The sequence below is a fragment of the Hemitrygon akajei genome, chromosome 13 (genome assembly GCF_048418815.1).
Source record: "Hemitrygon akajei chromosome 13, sHemAka1.3, whole genome shotgun sequence".
NCBI classification, from domain to species: Eukaryota; Metazoa; Chordata; class Chondrichthyes; order Myliobatiformes; family Dasyatidae; genus Hemitrygon; species Hemitrygon akajei.
In genome coordinates this window covers 104,297,067-104,320,996 of record NC_133136.1, presented here as the reverse complement: position 1 = coordinate 104,320,996, position 23,930 = coordinate 104,297,067, and the positions used below count along the sequence as shown (strand labels likewise).

The window sequence follows — 23,930 nt, the reverse complement described above, 5'->3', positions numbered from 1 at the left end:
CGGGTCACTGTCCGTCGCACAATGTGTCGGGCTTGTTCCGCTGTCAAGTCTGTCGTGATGCGAAAGAAGGAGGGCCTTGCCGCGCTGCGGGGGTTAAAACGAAGCGAGCTAATTTTGCAAGTTGTTAAAACAAACAAAAGTTCATTGCAAAACCAAACAAGTAAGTCATTAGAATTCTCGTAACCACACGAGATGATGTCTTAAGAAACATGATGGGTGCTTATTGCACAGGCGCCCATTCAATATCGCCAAGGAAACTTTTTATAACGTCTTTCAAGTTGTAATTTAAAGCTATTTTTATAAAACACTCATTTTAGTTTTCTAAAGCTTTGCTAACTTTCAAGTACTGGCCAAAAGAAAGTATTTTTGAGGAAGTTTGGATGTAATGCGTGTTTATTTTAGCCAAAGGATTTCAGTTGAACATTTTTGGAGACACAGGACATGTATGCTGATTCCTGTCTACCATAGTTATAGTAGTAGTTGCTTTCAAAATTCTTTTGTAATATCTATGGCAAATCACAGGCCTGCGGGAAAAGATGGAATTACTTTTGCTGGCAGTATAACTTAGAAATCGGGCTGACATGGGAAACAAGAGTCTACATCACCATTTAATTAAATTAATGGCTGAATGTTAATTCCACATTCTTTAATACCATGGGGAAACACCTCATCCCTTTGCTTATCAAACATCTGCTTAAAAATATCCAAAGACTGCTTCAACCCCCTTTGAATAAGTGTCCTAACCCTCCTTACACTGTGAAAAAAAATCTCCTCATCTGTGTTATATGGGTGACTCCTAGTTTTTAAACAGGGATCCTGTTCTAGTGACTCCCACAAGAGGAAACATCCTCTCCACATCAATCCACCAAGGTCGCTATGGATCTTAAATATTTCTGTCATCCTCTTCTCATTCTTTCAAACTCCTAAAAATATGACCTAAACCTTTTTCATCTTTCCTCATGTTGCCTTTCCAATCTGCTGTACCCAAGTATTGGACTAGCAAAGCTTCTGTGAACTGCTTCAATGCATTAATGACCTTCTTTAAATAAAAAGACTAATGCTGTTCTTTATACTCCAGATGTGATCTTGCCAGTGTCTGCATAACTGAACTGTTATTTCTTAATGTTTCTATTCAATGCTCAGTTAATAAACAGTAACATATAAGGGCTTCCTTAATTAAACCATACTGTTAATCAGGTGGCAGGATGGAAATAGGTCTCTACCAAAGGAGGTGTAAGGCACTGCTTCCCCCTGTTAGCCTATAAGTCACCCTTGGGCAAGGTGTAACACCTGCTTAGTCCCCCAGTCAGGGTCACGTGAAGTATTGATAATGGTTGGGGTCACCCATCTTGTAAGGACACTGCCTAGAACAAGGCAATGGCAAACCACATCTGTAGAAAAATTTGCCAAGAACAATCATAGTCATGGGATTCTGAACAGCTACATCATACAACACGGAACATAATGAACGACCGAGGTAATCAAAACTATATGAAAGTTGTGCAAATAAATGGCAAATATAATTTCATTTTTTCCTGTCAGTCTCTGTGTGGGGCAATCAATTTCTCAGCTTGGTGAACAAGTGAACATGGCACGTAATCCCTTTCTTTCAAACACTTTGTCATTACAGAGCATTCAAAGGAAATCATACGTTTAGAAGCTCAGTGCTGTAAGGTATCTCTGAACCTTGAGGTGGGTTGTCTACAGCAGGAAAAGACCATGAACATTCACTCAGTGGATATTTTATTAGATACTGGAGTTACCTAATGAAGTGGCTACGAGTGTAAGTGGCCCCATGTGGTCCCCTACTGAGGCCAAGCCTACAGCAGTTTAACAGTTTTCAGTGTTCCTGATGTTGAAGACATTGCAAGTACTTTAAATATCTCATTGTATATAAAAGAATTATCGTTAAATGATTGAGATATTTAAGAATCAAAAGATGAAGTTTAATCAAAAATGCCTTCAAGCACCAACAGATGATTACAATCATTAAAATGAATTAAGTTAAATATTTATCTGCACTAAAATTTCCGCACAGTTTTGGCATTCCCCATTCAGAAGAGATTCGTATGCAACCTTCCCTGATGTAAAGTCTTCAAGGGTGCTGCGCTGCTGGACTCATTTGTGAGTACGGTATTGAAGCAGAAGGTAATCTATACTGATGACTGACCTTCAGGTTGTCTCAACCTCCATGTTTGGCCAAGTTTAGACAAATGTCTAAGAAGGGCGAGAGTGAAAGCAGACTGAGCCAAATCAAATAAGTTCTTGAATTTCTTTTCTTTTATTATCAGAAAGGCATATTCTGTTACTAGCTGAAACTTGCACTTTTCCAATCTCTTCTGAGATGGACTGAAACAATTAGGAAAATTATTTAATAGTACACTAGAAAATGTATAGTTTAACATATAATCAAATTTGATGTTCCATCAACTAACTGTAGATGCCCCCCCTTTCAAAGCAAGAAAAAATATGAAAAACACAGATGCCTATTTTCTAAAAATAAGCTTGTGATGATGGGGTTTCCCTTCTTAGTCCAATGTTCCTTATTGTCACTCATATTTGGAGGGAAGTCCCTTTGAACAGTTCAGAGCACATCAATAAAACAATTGCAACTTTTCTACTCTGGGTGCAGTTTTATGGAAAGCACCTGCTATTCTTGACAAGAATAGATACATTATTGACTTTCCTGTTCAGGATGAGAAAGTATACCCTCATTCATTGAGTTTATGTCAGTGAATAAAACATGTAGACTCATGTGGCAATCTCCAAAAATGCAGTCTAAGGCTAGCATTAAACATATAAATTCAGTTTCCTTTGAAACATAATAGCTAGACAGTACTCATTCAAAATCACTTTTGTGAAGAAACAGATTATTAAAACTTGCAGTACCATAACTGGAAAAATCTTATCCAAAGAAGGAAATTATCAATTATCTCATACATAGCAAGTACAGTGGATTCTGGTTAATTGGACCATTGGCTAATTGGGGCAACTGCTCAATGGGGACAACGCTTAACAAACAAAAGCTAATCGAGGAAATATCTGGGATTCATTTTGTTTATTTTGGACACTGTGCTGTTTCATTGGAACAGGAGACTGTTGCCACACAGTTTCTAGTTAGCATCAGTTGTGTGCACTTGTGCAACCGTTAAACACTACACCGTGCTTAGAGCGAACAGTTTTTAAATAGCGTTAGATGCATGTGTTTGTGTTCAAAAAGCAGTGCGTCTTGTTCCTGATAGTTAGCAAGAAATAAGCAGTAAGACAATACAGAAATATTTTGCTCATTGTGGTTTCAAGCATTCGGGCTTGGTGATGCTAGAAAGAGCCAGGATTGAAAATGAAACAATTTTACTACTTCAACAAGTTAGGAACTATGAAGAATTTGTAGACTTTGACAACCATTTTGAATGTTACAATAAAAATGAAGATTTGTAGCACAGTTTCCCAACCTTTAATATGCCATGGACCAATACCATTAAGCAAGGGGTCCGTAGACCCCAGGTTGTGAACCCCTGGTTTGGAGGGTGCAATCATCAAAAGTATTGATTGTGGGCAATCCATTATCTACACTAGGTTTCCGTGCTGATTTTGTTCATTTACAGTCAATCAAAAGAACCCAGCAATGTAAACTGGAAGAATTCCTCTATCAATAACTATCTGGAACTAACACACAGTTTTATAGTACTGTAGTGGCATTTTACTTGTTACTCAGTTAAACTGTAGTTTGTTTTTATATACCTTTCAAACTTTTTTCATGAAACTTTTGTTAATTGGCACAGCCACTTAATTGGGCCAAAATGTACTAGTCCTGATGTGTCCCAATTAAATGGAATCCATTGTATTTGTTTCTTTTCCTCTGTGGATTTTCCGTCCGAATAAAGCAAAGCTAAGATCTGTCCTACTGACAGAGCCACTTTGAAGCCAGCAATATGATGAACACTATGTATCTCAGTAATTGCAATATATTTTGTGAAGCAAAATGTTTCCTAATATTTTACATTGCATCAGAGGAGGGCTTCCCAGCTTTACGTCAGGGAAGGCTGGTAAATTGACATCGATATTTTTCATTTAAATAGTATCATCTGCCCAGAGAGAAGGCAACCCTGAGCCACGACAGTTTTGAATACGTACTTAGGAACATATTAGGAAGACAGTCGTGGCTGCTGTATTATCTTGGAATTTTTGTAAACTGCTTTTTGAAAACTGCTGCAAACTTAAGAGCAGAGGCATTAATTGGTCATTCAAAAATGTGTTCTGTTTCATTTTTGAAATTCCCTACATGCTAGTAATTTTTAAAATATGTTGTAAGGGAAGGTGTCTAAGACAGCACTGGAAAACAATTCAAATCAGGAGTCCTGGTGAAGTGTGTCAGCCTGAAATGTCGACTGTTTACTCTTTTCCACAGATACTGCCTGACCTGCTGAGTTCTCCATCATTTTGTGTGGGTTGACTGAAAAACAATTGTTCTCCTAATGCAATCTCCATGAATTCAGTCAACTAATAACAGTGTCTTCTAAAACAGAACTCACGATTTACCATTGCGAAGAACAGAGAATGTGAAATGGAATGCATGAGAAGGATGTTGAAAAAAATAGGCTGAAACATTGAGCGAACTGTAAGCAAGACCAAGGACCTGAAAACAGCATTTAAGCAGTTAAGTGCCCATGAAAGTCAATGGGATGGAATGCTACAACAGGGAACTTTGTAAGGGTTTCTGTTGCTTTAGGATACAATGTAAAACTCTGAAGCAAGAATATGGAACAGGGAGTTTTGACTTTCCAACTTGTTTATTAATATTCAATGTTAATATGAATGTTAAGTTCACACTTTGCACACACACAGAGTTTGTTTTTAGTCTTTAAAAAGAATTAATGCAGTAATCTCTTTGTGAATACTTATCTCTGACCACAAAGACTAAATTACATTTTTAGTTTTCATTAAAAGCATTCTTTATATTATGCAAAAGATAGATAAGGTGGTAAGAGTCTTTACAATTCTTATCTTTCCTGTAATGGTGCCACATATCTGGTGCCATTATTACCATTTGAAGCCATGCGATAAGGAACAGGAAGTGACTTCAGGATTATGAGGAAACTTAACATTAGTGGGGCCAGAGAATGGGCAGTAACAATCAGCATGTGTTAAGCCCTAATCTGATTTTCATGTCATTAGGTAGAAACTACTCTGACTCGTGGCATCCTCCTTGTATATCAACTGGCTTTTGACTTCTATCTGTAGACTTTACCTTTCATGTCTCCTACTTAGTAATGCATTCATCCACCAAGTTCAGAGGTGAAAAAGAAATCTCCACGGTGAGGCTCTATGCATCTCACTCCTTAAACCCATCAATGTTTGCCAATTAAGGCTGGTGTAAGACGACCCAACCCACTCTTTTGTATGTGTCACCAATCTTGTAATTGCAGGTTAATGTCTTCTTAGCTTTTCTTTATATTCTTTATCTTTATGTCTTTATTTAAAGCCTAACTGATGAAAGTATTTAAGAGCACATATATTAATTTTATTTCCGATTTTGTTAATGATTATTTACTTTAATTATCTGAACTCTTTTCATGTGTCTCTCTTTATCAGAGATAGTCAATTTTCAAAAGACAGCAGTAAGCAGTCAACAGATAGGCCAGGTGCTGAGGGAGCATTGCTCAAGTTTAAACTTCCTCTCATGGCCTTCCTCCAACGTACAGGAGAGCTGCAGTATCCAATTCTTGGCTTCAGTCAGTCCCACAAACCCACAATAGGTATTTGCTTCTTACCGAAGAAAACGTGATGTTGGGAGCGGGGTGTAGGAAGCAGAAACTAATGCAGGCAGTGGCTTGATCGAGCAGGATTAAGTTAGTAGATATCAAGATAAAGAGATTTTATAAAAATTAGGTTTATTTGTTGCATATATATGAAAACATACAATGAAATGTGTCATTTGCGCCAGTGAGCAACGCAGTCCGAGGATATGCTGGACTGTTGGTGATATGTTGCCATGTTTCCAGCTCCAACGTAGCATGCCCAGAATTTACTCACCTTAACCTGTTAGTCTTTGCTAGTGGAATAGGTGTGGACAATGACTCCCATCCACTCCATAATGTACTGGTTAGGCACAGGAGTACATTCAGCCAGAGACTCATTCCACCGAGATGCAACACTGAGCGTCATAGGAAGTCATTCCTACCTGTGGCCATCAAACTTTACAACTCCTCCCTCAGAGTGTCAGACACCCTGAGCCAATAGGCTGGTCCTGGACTTATTTCCACTTGGCATGATTAACTTATTATTTAATTATTTATGGTTTTATATTGCTATATTTCTTCACTATTCTTGGTTAGTGCAGCTGTAACGAAACCCAATTTCCCTCGGGATCAATAAAGTATGTCTGTCTGTCTGAATCAGTTCAGTGTTGGGGTGAGTGAAGTTATCCACTCTGGTTCAAGAGCCTGATAGTTCAGAGGTAATAACTGTTCATGAACTTGGTAGTGTGGGACCTAATACTTGTGTACCTCCTTCCTGGTGGGACCTAATTCTCCTGTATTTTCTTCCTGGTGGCAGCCGCAGGAAGAGTGCATGGTCTGGATGGTGTGTGTCCTTGATGTTGGATACTGCTTTCCTGCAACAGCACTCCTTGTAAATGATTTCAGTAGTGGGGCAGGCTTTAACTATGTTGGGCTTGGCTGTGTACACTATTTTTTGTGGGCATTTCTGTTTAAGAGCATTGAAGTTTTCATACATTATGCAACGTCAGTGTACTCTCTACTATGCATCTATAGACGTTTGTCAGTGTTTTAGACAATAGACAATAGGTCTAAATCATTAATATATATTGTAAACAACTGGGGTCCCAGCACTGAGCCTTGCGGTACCCCACTAGTCACTGCCTGCCATTCTGAAAAGGTCCCGTTTACTCCCACTCTTTGCTTCCTGTCTGCCAACCAATTCTCTATCCACATCAATACCATACCCCCAATACTGTGTGCTTTAAGTTTGCACACTAATCTCCTGTGTGGGACGTTGTCAAAAGCCTTTTGAAAATCTAAATGTACCACATCCACTGGCTCTCCCCTATCCACTCTACTAGTTACATCTTCAAAAAATTCTATAAGATTCGTCAGACATGATTTTCCTTTCACAAATCCATGCTGACTTTGTCCGATGATTTCACCTCTTTCCAAATGTGCTGTTATCACATCTTTGATAACCGACTCTAGCATTTTCCCCACCACTGATGTCAGACTAACCGGTCTATAATTCCCAGGTTTCTCTCTCCCTCCTTTTTTAAAAAGTGGGGTTACATTAGCCACCCTCCAATCCTCAGGAACTAATCCAGAATCTAAGGAATTTTGAAAAATTATCACTAATGCATCCACTATTTCCTGGGCTACTTCCTTAAGCACTCTGGGATGCAGACCATCTGGCCCTGGGGATTTATCTGCCTTTAATCCCTTCAATTTACCTAACACCACTTCCCTACTAACATGTATTTCCCTCAGTTCCTCCATCTCACTTGACCCTCGGTCCCTTACTATTTCCGGAAGATTATTTATGTCCTCCTTAGTGAAGACAGAACCAAAGTAGTTATTCAATTGGTCTGCCATGTCCTTGTTCCCTATGATCAATTCACCTGTTTCTGACTGTAAAGGACCTACATTTGTCTTGACCAATCTTTTTCTTTTCACGTATCTATAAAAGCTTTTACAGTCAGTTTTTAGGTTCCCTGCCAGCTTTCTCTCATAATCTTTTTTCCCTTTCCTAATTAAGCCCTTTGTCTTCCTCTGCTGGTCTCTGAATTTCTCCCAGTCCTCAGGTGTGCTGCTTTATTTTGCTAATTTATATGTTTCTTCTTTGGACTTGATACTATCCCTAATTTCCCTTGTCAGCCACGGGTGCACTACCTTCCCTGGTTTATTCTTTTGCCAAACTGAGATGAGCAATTGTTGTAGTTCATCCATGCGATCATATAGCTTACCATTGCATATCCATCGTCAACCCTTTAAGTATCATTTGCCAGTCTATCTTAGCTAATTCACATCTCATACCTTCAAAGTTACCCTTCTTTAAGTTCAGAACCTTTGTTTCTGAATTAACTATGTCACTCTCCATCTTAATGAAGAATTCCACCATATTATGGTCACTCTTACCCAAGGGGCCTCGCACGACAAGATTGCTAACTAACCCTTCCTCATTGCTCAATACCCAATCTAGAATGGCCTGCTCTCTAGTTCGTTCCTCGACATGTTGGTTCAGAAAACCATCCCGCATACATTCCAAGAAATCCTCTTCCTCAGCACCCTTACCAATTTGGTTCACCCAATCTATATGTAGATCGAAGTCGCCCATTATAACTACTGTTCCTTCATTGCACGCATTTCTAATTTCCTGTTTAATGCCATCCCCAACCCCACTACCACTGTTAGGTGGCCTGTACACAACTCCCACCAGTGTTTCTGCCCCTTAGTGTTATGCAGCTCTACCCATATCGATTCCACATCCTCCAGGCTAATGTCCTTCCTTTCTATTGCGTTAATCTCCTCTTTAACCAGCAATGCTATCCCACCTCCTTTTCTTTCCTGTCTATCCCTCCTGAATATTGAATATCCCTGGATGTTGAGCTCCCATCCTTGGTCACCCTGGAGCCATGTCTCTGTGATCCCAACTATATCATTATTCATTAATAACTAACTGCACATTCAATTCATCCACCTTGTTACGAATGCTCCTTGCATTGACACACAAAGCCTTCAGGCTTGTTTTTACAACACTCTTATACAATTATGTTGAAAAGTGGCCCTTTTTGCTTTTTGCCCTGGATTTGCCTGCCTGCCACTTTTACTTTTCACTTTACTACTTTTTGCTTCTACCCTCATTTTACACCCCTCTGTCTCTCTGCACTTGTTCCCATTCTTAATTAGTGCACATTCTTCTTAGGCACTGGTATAATTGAAGCCTGCTTGAAGCAGGTGGGTACCATGGTTTGGCAAAGCAAGGTGTTAAGGATATCAATGAACACTCCAGCCAGCTGGTTAGTACAGTTCTTCAGAACACTGCCAGGTATAGCGTCTGGGCCAGGTGCTTTCTGTGGGTTCACCCTCCTGAAGGATGTTCTCATGTCGGCCTCAGGGACTGAAATCACAGGGTCTTTGGGATTTGTGGGAGTTCATGAAGATGTCTCCATGTGTTGTCAGTTAAAGTGAGCATAAAAGGCATTGAGCTCACCTGGGAGCAAAAGCTTGCTGTCTCATATGTTGTTTCATTTTACTTTGTAGGAGACAATAGCATTCAGGCCCTGTTGCAGCTGTCACACATCTTTCTGTGATTCAAGTTTGGTCCAGAATTGGCACTTTGCATATGAAATGGCTATCTGGAGGTCATACATGAACGTCCTGAACTTTCTTTGGTCACCAGACCTGAACTCCACCAATATAGCCCTCAGAAGATTGTGGATCTCTTAATTCATCCAAGGCTTCTGTTTCGGGAAAACACTGAATGATTTTGTGGGGACACACTCGTCCCCATGCGTATTTATAAAGTCCATGATAACTGTATTCATTCAAGTCCTCTGATGAATCCTTGAACATCAACTTGAAGCAATCTTGTACCTGCTCCTTTGCCTCTTGCAACCATCGTTTTGTTGTCCTTACCCCTGGTTCCTTGCTCTTTAGCCATCACCTATAAGCAGGTAGGAGGAGGACAGGCAGGTAATCAGATTTCTCAAAATGCTGTCTAGGGATGGAACAGTAGGCATCGCTGATTGTAGTGTTATGTGGTTGAGTGTGTTGGGACCCCTGGTGCTGCAGATAACATGTTGATGATAACTGGACAGAGATTTCTTCAAGCAAGCCCGATTGAAGTCCCCAGCAAAGTGTCAGGGTAGGCTGTTTCTTCTTCGCTAATCTCAACACTCAGTACATTAAGTGGTTACTTAACATCTGCCCTTGGTGCTATGTAAACTGTGGTCAGGATCACCGAGAAGAACTCTCTCAGTAAATAGAATGGATGGTACTTAATCATTAGATGTTCCAGGTCGTGAGAACAAGAGTGTGACAAGACCACTATGCCTGAGCACCACATCTTGCCCTCTCTGAATCAGCAGGTTGCTCCATCCAGTGGATTGAAAATCCCTCTGTCTGGAGCGCTATATCTGGCACATGTCCAGATTGAGCCATGTCTCCAAAACTAAGAATGCAGTAATCCTTCGTTTTCCTCCAATACAGCAATCTTACCCTTAGGTCCTCTACTTTATTCTTCGAAACAAAATAGAGTAGAGGATGTTTTACACCCCAACAGTTCAGTCCGGCTTGGAGTCCTCCCTTCCTCCCAGTCATGGCAATGGACCGGTGTCTGTTTAAAGACGCCATACATTACTGAGATTCAAGCCCGTCGAGTCCACCAAGATGTCATAAAATTGCTAGTTCGTTTAGATGGTTCAAAAATGCAGATTGCAGTGATAGTAGAAGAAGTATGTCGAGAAGTTTTGTGAACTGTTCACAAAACATTGCCATGTTTTGCCATCTTAGATTTCCCAACCATAAGTTGTACATTCAAATAAATGCTACAAACACTTCTGCACCATGAACTACATAAAACAAAGTTATTTGCAACAAGTCATGCTTTCATTATAGAAAGTGGCAATTGTATGCTGTTTGCTCTGAAACTCTCTATTTGCAGTAAGGAAATTTGGTGATAAATTTGTCTCTAGTTTCTCAGGTTTAAATTGTATAATCAAATAAATGCTACCAAACACTTCACTGAAATGAACTAAAAATAAAGAAAGGGAGAACATATATTTATGAGATGTACTTTAATATTATTAAACATTGCAACATTGAAATAAACCTTTCAGCCCATCAGGCCTTAGCTAACATTCTAGAAGAGGAATTCAGTCAGTCCTTCTCCATGGTCCTTTCCCTCCATTCCAGTAATTTCTCTTCTCTCAAATATTTATGCAAATTTCTTTTGGTTACTGACATTTATTTAATATTGCACTAATATTTGACCTTGTATGTGTGTGTGTATAATATATATATATGTATATAGATAGATATATATAGTTTGATTAAGCATTCTTGTTCTTTTAAATAATTAATGCAAGGTTATATGTAAAAATACATGAATTACATATGTCATCACGCTACCACGTGATGCAGGCGTGCTTCACTGAAAATAAACTTCAAGTTAGACCCATTTCGGACTCCTGTGTCTTCCATTTAATTAGTTTAATGTTTTGAAGTTACAAAACATAACAGCTACTAAATGTACTACTATCATCCCGGTATGATTACTTTTCCTTTACATGGTATCTTTTGCCTGTCACCATAAAAACCTTTCTCAATATTTTCAATGGAAACAGTTAATGATGGCCATTTTGCTGATTGTTAATTAAGTAATGAAATTCTATGTAAAGGTTGAACTTGAAATCTTTTAAAATAAGTTTAGTCTGCATTTGGTCCACATCATTTGCAGATTATTTTTTTCATTTTCATTCATATTCTGATCAATAGACAAATGATGCAGAAGAGTTTAAGAACATTTAAAAATTAATTACAAAACATCTTGAACTGGTGACAAATAATTTAAAAAATTATCATAAAGTATAATTCACGTACTATTTGCCAAAGGGCTGGTGAACACATTCTAATGACTGTTCCTATGTGAGCCCTCCCTGGAGTAAAATTTCTTCATTTATTGAGATACAGCGTGGAACAAACCCTTCCAGCCCTTTGAGCTGCACCTTCCGGCAGTCCCTGATTTAACCGTAACCTAATCATGAGACAATTTACAATGACCAATTAACCTACCAGCTGGTCCATCTTTGGACTGTGGGAGGAAACCAGAGCACCCAGAGGAAACTCAGGCGGTCACAGGGAGAACGTACAAACTCCTTACAGGCAGTGCCAGGAATTGAACCCTGGGTTGCTGGTATTGTAAAGTGTTGTGCTAACCACTACACTTCCATGCTGCACAAGTGCAAAAGATATCCATCCACTTGCCTCAGCTCATCACTGTGACGAGTCAAACATGGTGCGGGAGGTTAGTTGTCCAGGTCCCTGACCTCCAACTCATCTCCAACTTCTATACTTCACTGGAGACTTGTGCCAAAATTCAAAAAGATTCTAAGCAATGAGCAGGAGTTAGCAATCTGTTATCTACTGGGGAAAAAAATGTAAACATGATCAAGTTCATTAGTTTCTCCCCCACAATTAAATGTAATTATCTTTTGTATTTCAATAATGTACACGCTTGCAATATATTAACTGTGTTTCATAATAAGCAGTGATCATTTGTACATAGTGGTTTTGCTCATTAACTGTTTGATAAGACATAGGAAATGTGTAAGCATATTAACGATCTTAGCCGGCCTGTGGTGTAATGGCATCCGCACAGGACTTCGCGGCGACTGGTCCTGGGTTTGAATCTGGCAGGCCCCTTGCACGCTTTCCATCCATGGTGTGTTAGGTGCCAAGCAAGCAACTGGGTGTCATAACAAAAACAGACACACGCTAAAGAAACAGCAAGGTTGCGGCCCAATGCACCACAAGCCATGGAAAGCAACAACAATAACAGTCTTGAAGGAATTCAATAGCCTGTGTGGCACTGCTTGCTGCTTACTTCTGAGAAGAGAATCATGAAGAAAGGAGACTGGCCTCAAGACAAATCACTAACCAAATAAAGATCAGCCCTGTCAGAGTTGTTTACATGGTTTTAGCTGACAACATCAACTTCTGCTCAGTTAGTTGCAAATGTATCCCTGAATCAGAAGGTTGCAGATTCAATTCCCACTTGAGACATAAGCACAAGAATCTAGCTACCACTCAAGGGTAGTGCTGAGGAAATGTTGCACTGTCAGAAGTGCAATTTTTCTGATTAGAAATAAACCCATTGCCCATCTGCACTGTCAAGATGACAAGATGACATAAAAGATCCCAAGGCATTATTTCCCAGAAGAGTAGGAGAGATATTCTCAATTTACAAATGAGAATTTTTATTTCCCAATGTTTATTCCTCACTCAGTCCAACCAGAAACAGATTATCTGATTATTATCACTTTGCTGTTTGTGTTGTAAAACTTGTCTGTGCACAGAGTGGCTGCCATATTGCTTACATCACGGTGGTAAATATACATCAAAAATAATTCCATTGCCTGTAACTGGATTTAGGATATCCTGAAGTCAAGAAAGGCGTAATTTAAATTAAACTTTTCTTCCATCCATCAAAATTGCACACAGAGGATTCATTTCAACAGTATTTTATGCAGAAGTAAAAATGCTCAATGTACTAAACTCAACATAACGGCTCAAAGATAGAATTCACTATAGGGTCACATTGTTCACCAATGTTTCTGCATGGTAAGAGAGGCATGCAGATTCACCCTGAGATGACAGTATATCTAATTGGTTCATAATGAGATTAACTGACCATTGTAATATACAAGTTTGTGTACAGAACATGTTAGCGGCTTTGAACACATCACACTTTGCATTTACCAATAAAATCAATAACTGCACGTTTTCCAGCAGTCAAAAGTGTTTCCCAATAGATTGATGCATGCACTTTAAATTTTCCACCTCAATATGACTGATGTGTAAATATGAATTCCTATGTAGAGTGCCAGAGCCAGTCTAGACATTTGGGATGCAAAACTTATCATCGTTCATGTAATGATGCTGAGGTACCCCCTTGGACACATCATCAGCGATGCAACCTGGGGTCATTTGTTTTTAGAGTCTTTCAACATCAGGAACTCTCACCGAGGTGACATAGCCACGGTTGATCAGGTCCTGGTTTGTGTCCCAGCAGCGTAGGGTCATGAGTCACCGCTCGATCCATACCCATCTGGAGGTTCGCTCAGCAGCCTCTGTGATGGTCCTGATGGCCTCCTTAATGCCAAGGAGAGAGTAGGTTCTGCAGAGTGAGCAGCCGGTAAACAGCCTACATCATGCCCTCCACCCCTGTCTCTGGCACTGCTCTACCAGCTCCTGGTATTTGGCTTTCTTACACTCACACACCTCCTCAATCCCGTCTTTGCCAAGAACTGTCAGTAACAATGTTGACTTATACATACTGTACTCCATGCAAATCTACAGCATGAGCTAAACCCTAAAAGATGGTGAGCACGGCAAGATTGCAGATTGGGGAAGTGCAAAGCTCAGAGTGTGGTCTGCCCACCACCCTTCGGCAAACTACAGGCCATGATTAAGACTATTGTAAACATACTTTAACAAAAAATGTTGCACCCTGTCATTTCTGGTTAATTTTTGGACTATTTAAAAGCATGGTTAAATGATTCTCAAAAGAATTCCAATGAACCTACTTATAATTGTGATTCCTGTCTAAATTTGAATTTATTTTGCTTGTGAGGCTTAACAGTTTCAGGAGCCTGGTTGTACAATTTGCTCAGAGGTAAGTGCCGTCAATTTAAGTGGCAGCAATTTAAATAGAAGCTGAAATAAAAACAAAAATTCTGAAAAGACAGATCAAATCAGCCTGCATTCTGCGGAGCGAGAGGAACACAGAAGTGTCCTTTCAGGTCAATGAACCTTTATCAGTTCCGTTGAAGGGTCAATGACTTAAAAGATGAAGTCCATTTTCTCTCTGCAGAATGCAGCATGACCTGCTGAGTGTTTCCAGCACTTTTTAATTTAATTTCCAGCATCCAGAAACTGTGGTATTTCAATTTTATGGCAGCTACATGTTTTGCTGAAAGGACACTCACTTTGTTGTTACATAACTGCCTGAGAAAATCAAGGCACTTGAAAAGATCTCAATTTTATCGCTATTGCTATTTATGTCCTCAGGTTTATTTGGACCATTTTTGACATTTCTCTCCATATTCTGGATCTTCTGGACAAATTACCCACTGACAATAACTGTAGACCCCCTGAATCCACAGCTATCTTGACTTCCTTCCACCCAGTCTTCGGTAAGGATGACATTCCTTTCTCTCAATTTCTCTGTTGCTGCTGATTCTGTTCTTAAGATGAAGCTTCCTTTTTCAGAAAGGAGCAGTCAACCTTTTGGACATAGCATCTGCAGTGTACTTTGTGTTTTCTTTTTCCAAAAACATGGTTTCTCCTGTAGCATTGTTGATGCAGCCCTCACCTGCATTTTCTCCAGTTCCTGGGATTTGCTGTACCTTTCTTCCCACCCAGACAGAACAGAGACAGGACCACCCAGAAACAGAAGAAATTCTGCAGATGCTGGAAATCCAGAGCAACACACACAAAATGCCAGAGGAACTCAGCCTGGTTTCCACTCCCTTCCTTTCCAGTCCTGATGAAGGATCTCCACCTGCAACATCAACAGTTTATTAATTTCCACTAATGCTGCCTGACCTGCTGAGAACAGGCGTAATATTTCCATATCCTCACTTTTCACTGTGCCAACCTCTGCATCCAGTATATGAGTCTTTGCCTTTTCCACTAGATGCAATAGGATCCAAACACTGGTTCAATATCCACTCCCACCCCTCTTTAATTCTTTATACATGTATATATATCAGGAAAAACTTCTGGTATCCTCTTTGATATTCTTAGCTAGCTTCATCTTTTCTCTCCTTATGCTTTTTCTAGTTGCCTTCTGTTGATTTTTATGTTTCCCATCCTCTAAGATCCCATTACTTTTTGCTATATTATATGCCATGTCTTTTGCTTTTATGCTGTCTTTGACTTCTCTTGTCAACCACGGTTACCTGCTCCTGCCTTTAGAATACTTCTTTTTCCATAGCAACTACTGTCTACATGACTTCCTGTTATGCCCAAACTTCTCCATCCATCCTCCCCATACCCTGGCACTTTCCCCTGTAACTATAGGAGTTGCAACACTTGTTCCTACACTTCATCATTTAACACCATCCAAGAATGCATACAGCTCATCTAAGTAAGAAAGAGATTCACATGCAGTTCCTCCAACCTTTATCCCTGCATTTGGTGCTGTCAAAGTGGCTTTATCTACATCAACAAGACCAATTGGAAGCTAGGTGACCATTTTGCAGAACATTTGAATCATAGCAACCAAGTTTCCACCAGCAAGTCATTTCAATGCCTCTTCCCATTCCCACACTAGATGTCTGCCCTTGGCCTTTGCCATTTCCAGACTGAGACCAAATACAGACTTGAAGAGCAAGGCCTCATCACTTGACTAGTCTACAACCAAATGGTATGACCATTGAATGTTCCATTTTCAGTTAACTCACCCTCCTAGTGTTTCTTACCTAGACCTACTGGTCTACTTTAAGTAATCTATCCTTTTTGTTTGCGTACTGAATTATCTAAATCCATTACCCTCTCCTACCTGCTCCATCTGCCCATCATCTCCCTCCTCACATAGTTCCACCTATTACCAGCCCTGCCCTGCCTCACCCTTTCTCTCAATTCTTTCCTCTACACTCTCAGTCCTTGTGCATGGTTTCAACCCAGAATGTTGACCATCTCTCTGCTTCACCAGATACTGCTTGACCCACTATTTTCTTCCAGTAGTTTTTTTTTGTCCATTATGGCTAGTTCCCTCAGCAGATATACTGCTTTCAAAGAAAAATGTGTTACAAAGTCTATTGATTCTTTACATATTTGTGCTAATATGTTGTGTATTGCTGGCCTAGATTTTTTGAATTTCCTTTGTCAAAGCAAAACAAGTACAGTATTGTTTGCTAATGATCTTATTTCTGCAGTGAGATGAAGTCACATAAGTGAAATGTCTCTGTCATAAGTCACTCAGAATTTTGAGTTCTAACAGAAAACCTTCAGGCCTGAAACATTAACTCGGTTTATCTTTCCACAGATGCTGCCCAACCTGCTGAGCTTTTCCAGCATTTTTTGTTTTTATTGTGAATTATCTTCATATACTTTGGTATCTTACACCCTTGTTTCATTTCTTTTCACTTGCCAAGATAGAAAGGACTCGAGCAGCTATCTGTCTGATCTTCCTGGCTGGCAGATTAAACATAACTTTTGAATATTTTTTCTTCAGATTCTCTTCTCTCTCAACTGATAATGTGACCAAATCCAAAATGTTGACATAGGAGCAAAATCACCAATTGATTGTAAAAACAAACTTGCATAATGCTATGTTGTTGTTCTTCCTTTCCACGCTTTGTGGAGCATCAAGTAGCAACCTTGACATTTCTTTGGCATTTTTTTTTTGTTTTTTTTACAAGGCCAAGTTGCAAGCTTGATGCTCAACTCAGCATCAATACAAAGCGTGAAATGAGCTGGTCGGATTTGAAACCGGGACCACTTGCCTTGAAATCTGGTGTGGATGCCACTACCCCACTGGCTGGAAATAATATGAAGATCTCCAAGGTCAGAAAGATATTTGTTACCTTTATCTTTCAATAAATTCTGACTTGCAGAACATCCTGTAATATCTGCCTGCTCATAAGGATCTTTCTCATGTTTATTTTTTCTGATTTGAACGAAAACTGTCCAACACCCTCTGGAGGGCTCACTATTTTTATTTCTTACATTAATGAGAAGTTCAAAGATGTTCCATATTCAGAATTACAATCACATCTTGGGTTGACAGATCCATTCAATTAGTCAGTCTTTGACCAGGTTACGTTAGCAGTTAGAATACTGTCTGTCATTTTGGACACGTGTTGCTCAGTCTAATTGCTGGATAAACTTTTATCCTGCTCTTTGCACATTAGCTTTTGTTTTAAATTCAAATCTATCCCAGTCATATGCTGCATGTCATTTTATTCACCGTCCTTCCTTCAATTCTTCAACTAAAACAAGTGGGTGCCACAGTAACGCTGCAGTTAGCGTGTCGCCATTACCGTCAGAGTTCAGAGTTCAATTCCGATGTCATCTGCAAGGAGTTTGTATGTTCTCCCCATGAACGTGTGGGTTTCCTGCAGTTGCTCCAGTTTCCTCCCACATTCCAAAGACCTACCAGTTAGTAGATTAATTGGTCATTGTTAAACTGTCCCGTGGAGGGTAGGCTTAAATCGGCGGGATGCTGGTGTCATGGCTCAAAGGGCAGGAGGGCCTCTTCTACACTGTGTCTCTTTAAAAAAGGCTTTTTAAAAAAGACAGCAAAGACTTCTATTTTTATCATTTTCTTTCATAATCAGTTACTTTTTAATTTATTTGGAAGTGTATCTGGCTAAGTGTAGCCATAACATTGTGTAATGAAGTGGACCAGAGCCCACTAAGGTCCTTCTTGAATCAATAGCTTTATAACTCCTAAAAACTCTGGCTGCAAAGACTTTTTTATACCCAAAATGATGCATTCCTTATATAACAATTGCTGGGTAGTTCACCTGATCATTCTTATCTTAATCTGATATACCATTTATTTTGTATGCCTTTTGTTGCTTAAGGGTAAACTGGACCCATTGTTATCTTAAATAAACATATTGTTTCTCTCTGTCGTTCATTAACTGCTATGGATTAGAGAAAATCCTAACACAACTATTGAATGTCTAGCATTCCCCAAATGCTTGTCAATCCAATAATATTATTAAAGATTCAAGGTTGTTTATTTTCATTTTTCAATGTAAAGGAGAACAAAATGATTAACACTCTGGATCGGATGCAGCATAAAAAACACAATAAGCATAAAGAAACAACAAAAATACAAAAAAAGACACAATAAATATGAATATAATAACAATCCTATAAAATACTGTCTGGTAATATTGCAGTGTTAAGATATTTAGCTGAATACAAATTGACAGCAATGCTTCTTACATTACAACGATGATTAGATATCAAAAGTACATCTCTAGCTGTGACATGCTTTGCAACTTCCTGAAGTTGCAAACAGTTCCATGTAAATGCGTGACTCAATGATCAACTCATCTCAAACTGAAACTCGAGCAGAGATATGCAGATATTGCATCACTCTGTATTTTTATCTATTTCCTATTTTTCAAATTAAAAATTAGGATGAATAATTCTGACCTGAAGACACTTGATTGGGAAGGCATGCCATTATTTTCCTCAAGGCCGGGTTTTAAGTTAGACCAGAAGCAGCAATATTGAGCTGATCTCTTATGAAGAAAGGAAGTGGAATTGAAACTAAGTTTACACTTGAATAAGACATGCTTAGTTCAACGTAGTTCAGGGTGTCTGGGATGTGAAACTTTTTTTCGGTTTTTAAAATTCCTTTATGCTCAAAGAATTTCCCTTGGTAAATGGTAAATTATGGCAAATTTTCACTGAAGGCAGAGAAATGTATCAAGGGGATTTTCAATAATGATATCAAATTCACTTGGGTTAGATGAGTTGTATATTTCAAATTCACAGATCTGCTTCAAACCTAATTCCAACAGGGTCAAAGGTACGAAACCAACCTGCTCCTCAATATATATTAAAACATAGATCATAGAAAGCTATAGCACAGTGGCCCACAATGTTGTGCTGACATTTTAATCTACACCTTATAACCATATTACCATATAACAATCACAGCACGGAAACAGGCCATCTTGGCCCTTCTAGTCCGTGCCGAACACTTACTCTCACCTAGTCCCACCCACCTGCACTCAGCCCATAACCCTCCATTCCTTTCCTGTCCATATACCTATCCAATTTTACTTTAAATGACAAAATTGAACCTTCCTTCCCTCCTACATAGCCGTCCATCTTTCTATCATCCATGTGCCTTTTTAAGAGTCCTTTAAATGTCTCTAATGTATCTTGTTCTACCAACAATTCTGCCAGCATATTCCACACATCCAAACACTCTGTGTAAAAAACTTACCACTGTCATCCCCTTGCCCTGTACTTTCCTCCAATCACCTTAAAATGATGTCCCTTATATTAGCCACTTCTGCCCTGATAAAAAGTCTCTGGCTATGCACTCAATACGTGCCTCTTATCTTGTACACCTCTATCAAGTTGCTTCTTATCTTCTTTCACTCCAAAGAGAAACATCCTTGCTTGTTCAGCCTATCAAGACATGCTCTCTAATTCAGGCTGCATCCTGGTAAATCTCCTCTGCAACATCTCTAAAACTTCCAGAACCTTCCTATAACAAGGTGATCAGAGCTGAACACAATATCACAGATGTGGTCTAACCAGTATTTTATAGACTGTTAACATTACCTCATGGCTGTTGAACTTGTAGACCCCAGTCGAGATTGACAAAACATCTCCGCCAAAACCTCCATCAGCACAGGAGCACCACAGGGATGTGTACTTAGCCCCCTGCTCTAATCTCTTTACACCCATGACTGTGTGGCTAAGTACAACTCCAATGCCAAGTTCAAGTTTACTGATGACACCACTGTTGATTCTCCCTCCTGTATGCTGATTCATGAAAATTTGGCTGAATGGTGTAATAACAACAACCTCTCGCTCACTGTCAATAAGACCAAGGAACTGATAGTAGATTTCAGGAGAGGGAAACCATAGGTCTATGAACCAATAATTATCAGAGAATCATATAAATATAATTATAAAGAAAGCACAACAGTGCCTCTACTTCCTCAGGCATCTGTGGAGATTTGGCATGTCATCAAAAACCTTGGCAAACTTCTACAGGTGTTGTGGTGAAAAGTGTGCTAACTAGCTGCATTACAACCTAGTATGGGAACACCAATGCCTTAGAGTGGAAAAGCCTAAAAAAGGTAATGGATTCGGCCCAGTACATCACAGGTAAAATCCTCCAAGCCATTGAGCACATCTACATGAAACGTTGCCGGAGAAAAGCAGCATCCATAAACAAAGATCCTCACCACCCAGTCCATGCTGCCATCAGGTAGAAGGTACAGGAGCCTCAGGACCTGCACCACCAGGTTCAAGAACAATTACTACCCCTCAATCATCAGGCTCTTGAACAAAAAGGGGAAATGATACTCATTCTACTTCTGGTGTTCCCACAACCGATTGTCTCACTTTAAGGACTCTTTTACCTTGCTTTTCATGCTCGTTATTTATTGTTATTTATTTATATCTGCATTTGCACAGTTTGTTGTCGACTGATTCTGTTTACAATGACTGTTCTATAGATTTGCAGAGTATGCCCACAGATAAAGAATCTTGGGGTTGTATGTGGTGACATGTATGTACTCTGATAATAAATTTTACTTTGAATTTTGAACTTTGAACTCAGTCCCTCAAATAATGAGTGCCAACACACTAAATGCCTTCTTAACCACCCTATAAAATTTACACAGCAAATTTGTGGACCCTAATATCCGTCTGCTCCTCCACTCTGCTAAGAATCCTGCCATTAACCCTCTCACTTCTTCCTAGAAATTCAACCTTTCTAAATGATCCACTTCACACTTCTCTGGGTTGAATTCCATCTGCCACTTCTCAGCCCAGCTCTGCATTCTATCAAAGACCCAATCTAGCCTATGAAAACCCTGCACACTACCCACAACTCCAACAACCTTTGTGTCACCTTCAAACTGACTAGCCCACTCTTTTACTTCCTCATTTGTGTCATTTATGAAAATCACAAAGAGCTGGGGTCCCAGAACAGATTCTTGTGTGACACCTTTGGTCACTGTACTCCAGGCAGAATATACACCATCTACAACCAGTCTTTGCCTTTATGGGCAAGCCAATTCCGAATCCATACAGCCATGTTTCCCTGGATCTCATACCTCCTGACTTTCTGAATGAGTTTACCATCAGCAGCTTTATCAAATGCCTTATTAAAATCCATATTCACCATATCCACTGCACTACCTTCATCAATGTGATATGTTGCATCCTGAAAGAATTCAATCAGGTTCATGTGGCATGACATGCACCTCACAAAGCCGTACTGACTATCCTTAAGCAGACTATGCTTTTCCAAATGCTTGCAAATCCTCTCTCCAAGAACCTTCTCCAATAATTTGCCTGCCACTGGAGAAAGGCTGACCAGTATATAATTCACAGGTAATTATTTAATTATAATTGGTTTTATAATTAAGAGAGTATAGCTCAGATTTTCACCGTAAGACATAGGAGCAGAATTAGGCTACTGAGCCATTGAGTCTGCTCCACTATTACAACATCATGGCTGATTTATCCTTTTCAACCCCATTCTCCTGCCTTCTTCCTGTGACCTTCTCCAGGCTCCTGGATGTCCTACCTTTTTTAAAAATATATATTTTTTATTAAATTTTTAAGAGAATTACATAAAATGAATAGAATAATAGAGTAATGAAAGTTAATATCATCCCTCCCCCCTCCCCTTAACCCTTCCCCCCTTAACATCCCTATCTAAAGAAAAAGAAGAAAAAAGGAAAAAAAAGAGAAAGAAAGAAAGATTGCCTGGATATCGGAAGATCCCCACATGCTCCATGGAGTTAAAAATAGCTTTAGTATATATATCTTTATTTATTTTTTCCCCCAAATAGCTAATAATTTTATCTTCAAAGGACCTATATATTTAATCCTGTCTTTTGTAAATAAGGGTGCCAAATTTTCAAAAATATATCATATTCATTTCTTAAATTATAAGTATTTTTTTCAAGTGGAATGCAGCTATATATTTCATTACTCCAACAGTCCATAGTTAGGTATGAATCTGATTTCCAGGTAACTGCAATAGCTTTTTTGGCTACTGCCAATGCAATTTTTATAAATTTTTTCTGATATTTATTCTATTTAGGTTTCGGTATTATCCCTTCCACATCGTCTAATAAAAATAATATTGGGTTATGTGGAAGTTGTATTCCAATAATTTGTTCCAGTAAAAGTCTTAAATTTATCCAAAAAGGTTGAATTTTAAAACAAGACCAAGTAGAGTGTAAAAAAGTATCAATTTCTTGATTACATCGAAAACATTGATCAGATAAATTTGGGTTTAATCTATTTATTTTTTGTGGTGTAATATATAATTGATGTAAAAAATTGTATTGTACTAATCTAAGTCGGACATTTATTGTATTTGTCATACTGTCAAGGCATAGTTTTGACCAACTTGTTTCATCAATTTTAATATTCAAATCAGTTTCCCATTTTTGTCTTGACTTATGAATTCCTTGTTTAATTGTCTGTTTTTGAATCAAATTATACATACAAGAAGTAATTTTTTTAATTTTTCCTTTTTAAATTAAAATTTCTATTTCATTAGGCTTCCTCATTAACATTGTTTGACCCAGTTTATCTCTTAAATAAGCCCTTAATTGAAAGTAACAGAAAAGAGTGTTGTTTGATATTTTATATTTATTCTTTAGTTGATCAAACGACATCAATATACTGTTACGCCTGTGCCCCAATTCTGAGGGACCAAAGGGTACAAAGTAGCCCCCTCCTTTTTGAGAATCGCAAGATCGCTATTAATTCCGGTCAGGAGACCCAGGAAATGAGAGAGAGACGTTTGGAATGTGTCCTGGCCTCCGCGATACAAAGCCACGGATAACGGCCATTGTCTCTTGGAGACGGAATTGTTTATTGAGTACTGTACTATTCATGGAAGCCCTCAGGGAATGATCAGAGGGGGCTGGTTGAGGGATTGCATCATCCCAACCTGATTGACATCTGAGACCCCGTGAGTAAGGATAAAAGAGGGTCTGGAGAACAACCCCTTCAGAAGCACCAGGAGAAACGCTAGAAATCCCGTGACAGCGTTTAATAGCGACAGCCAGTGGAGTGTGTGTCCTTTCCCATTGCCTGGGATTGGGGCCTTACCATGGAAGACGGCTTAGCTGAAGAAGAGATCATCACCAACGAAATTTCGAAGGATCGACATCATAAAACGGAAAAGCTGGCAAGTTCTAAAAATCTGTCTCTCTCCAATCAAAGGCTGAAGCCTGTATGAACTGAATGAACTGAGTGACTTTTATATTTCCATCGGACAATACATTATCCCCTAGACAACGATAGAGCTTATTTCTTATTGATTATTATTATACCCGCGCTTTTAGATTTAGTATTGACAACGTATAGTATCTGTATGTTTGCATTGATATTATTTTTGTGTATTTTATCAATAAATACTGTTAAAAATAGTACCATCAGACTTCAAAGGACCTCTCTATCTTT

The 23,930-nt window shown here is 39.1% G+C and overlaps 1 long non-coding RNA gene across 2 annotated transcripts; it reads left to right on the top strand.

The window, feature by feature from the left end:
• The first annotated feature begins 36 nt into the window (after nt 1-36).
• Nucleotides 37-23,899, top strand: LOC140738098 (uncharacterized). Of its 2 annotated transcripts, XR_012101310.1 has the most exons (6): nt 37-160; nt 1,631-2,148; nt 4,409-4,656; nt 14,796-14,920; nt 17,153-17,297; nt 23,123-23,899. It is a non-coding gene; the product is annotated as an uncharacterized lncRNA (long non-coding RNA). The 2 variants fall into 2 exon arrangements; XR_012101309.1 differs by lacking the exons at nt 14,796-14,920; nt 17,153-17,297; nt 23,123-23,899 and adding an exon at nt 9,267-11,175.
• The last annotated feature ends 31 nt before the right edge of the window (nt 23,900-23,930 follow it).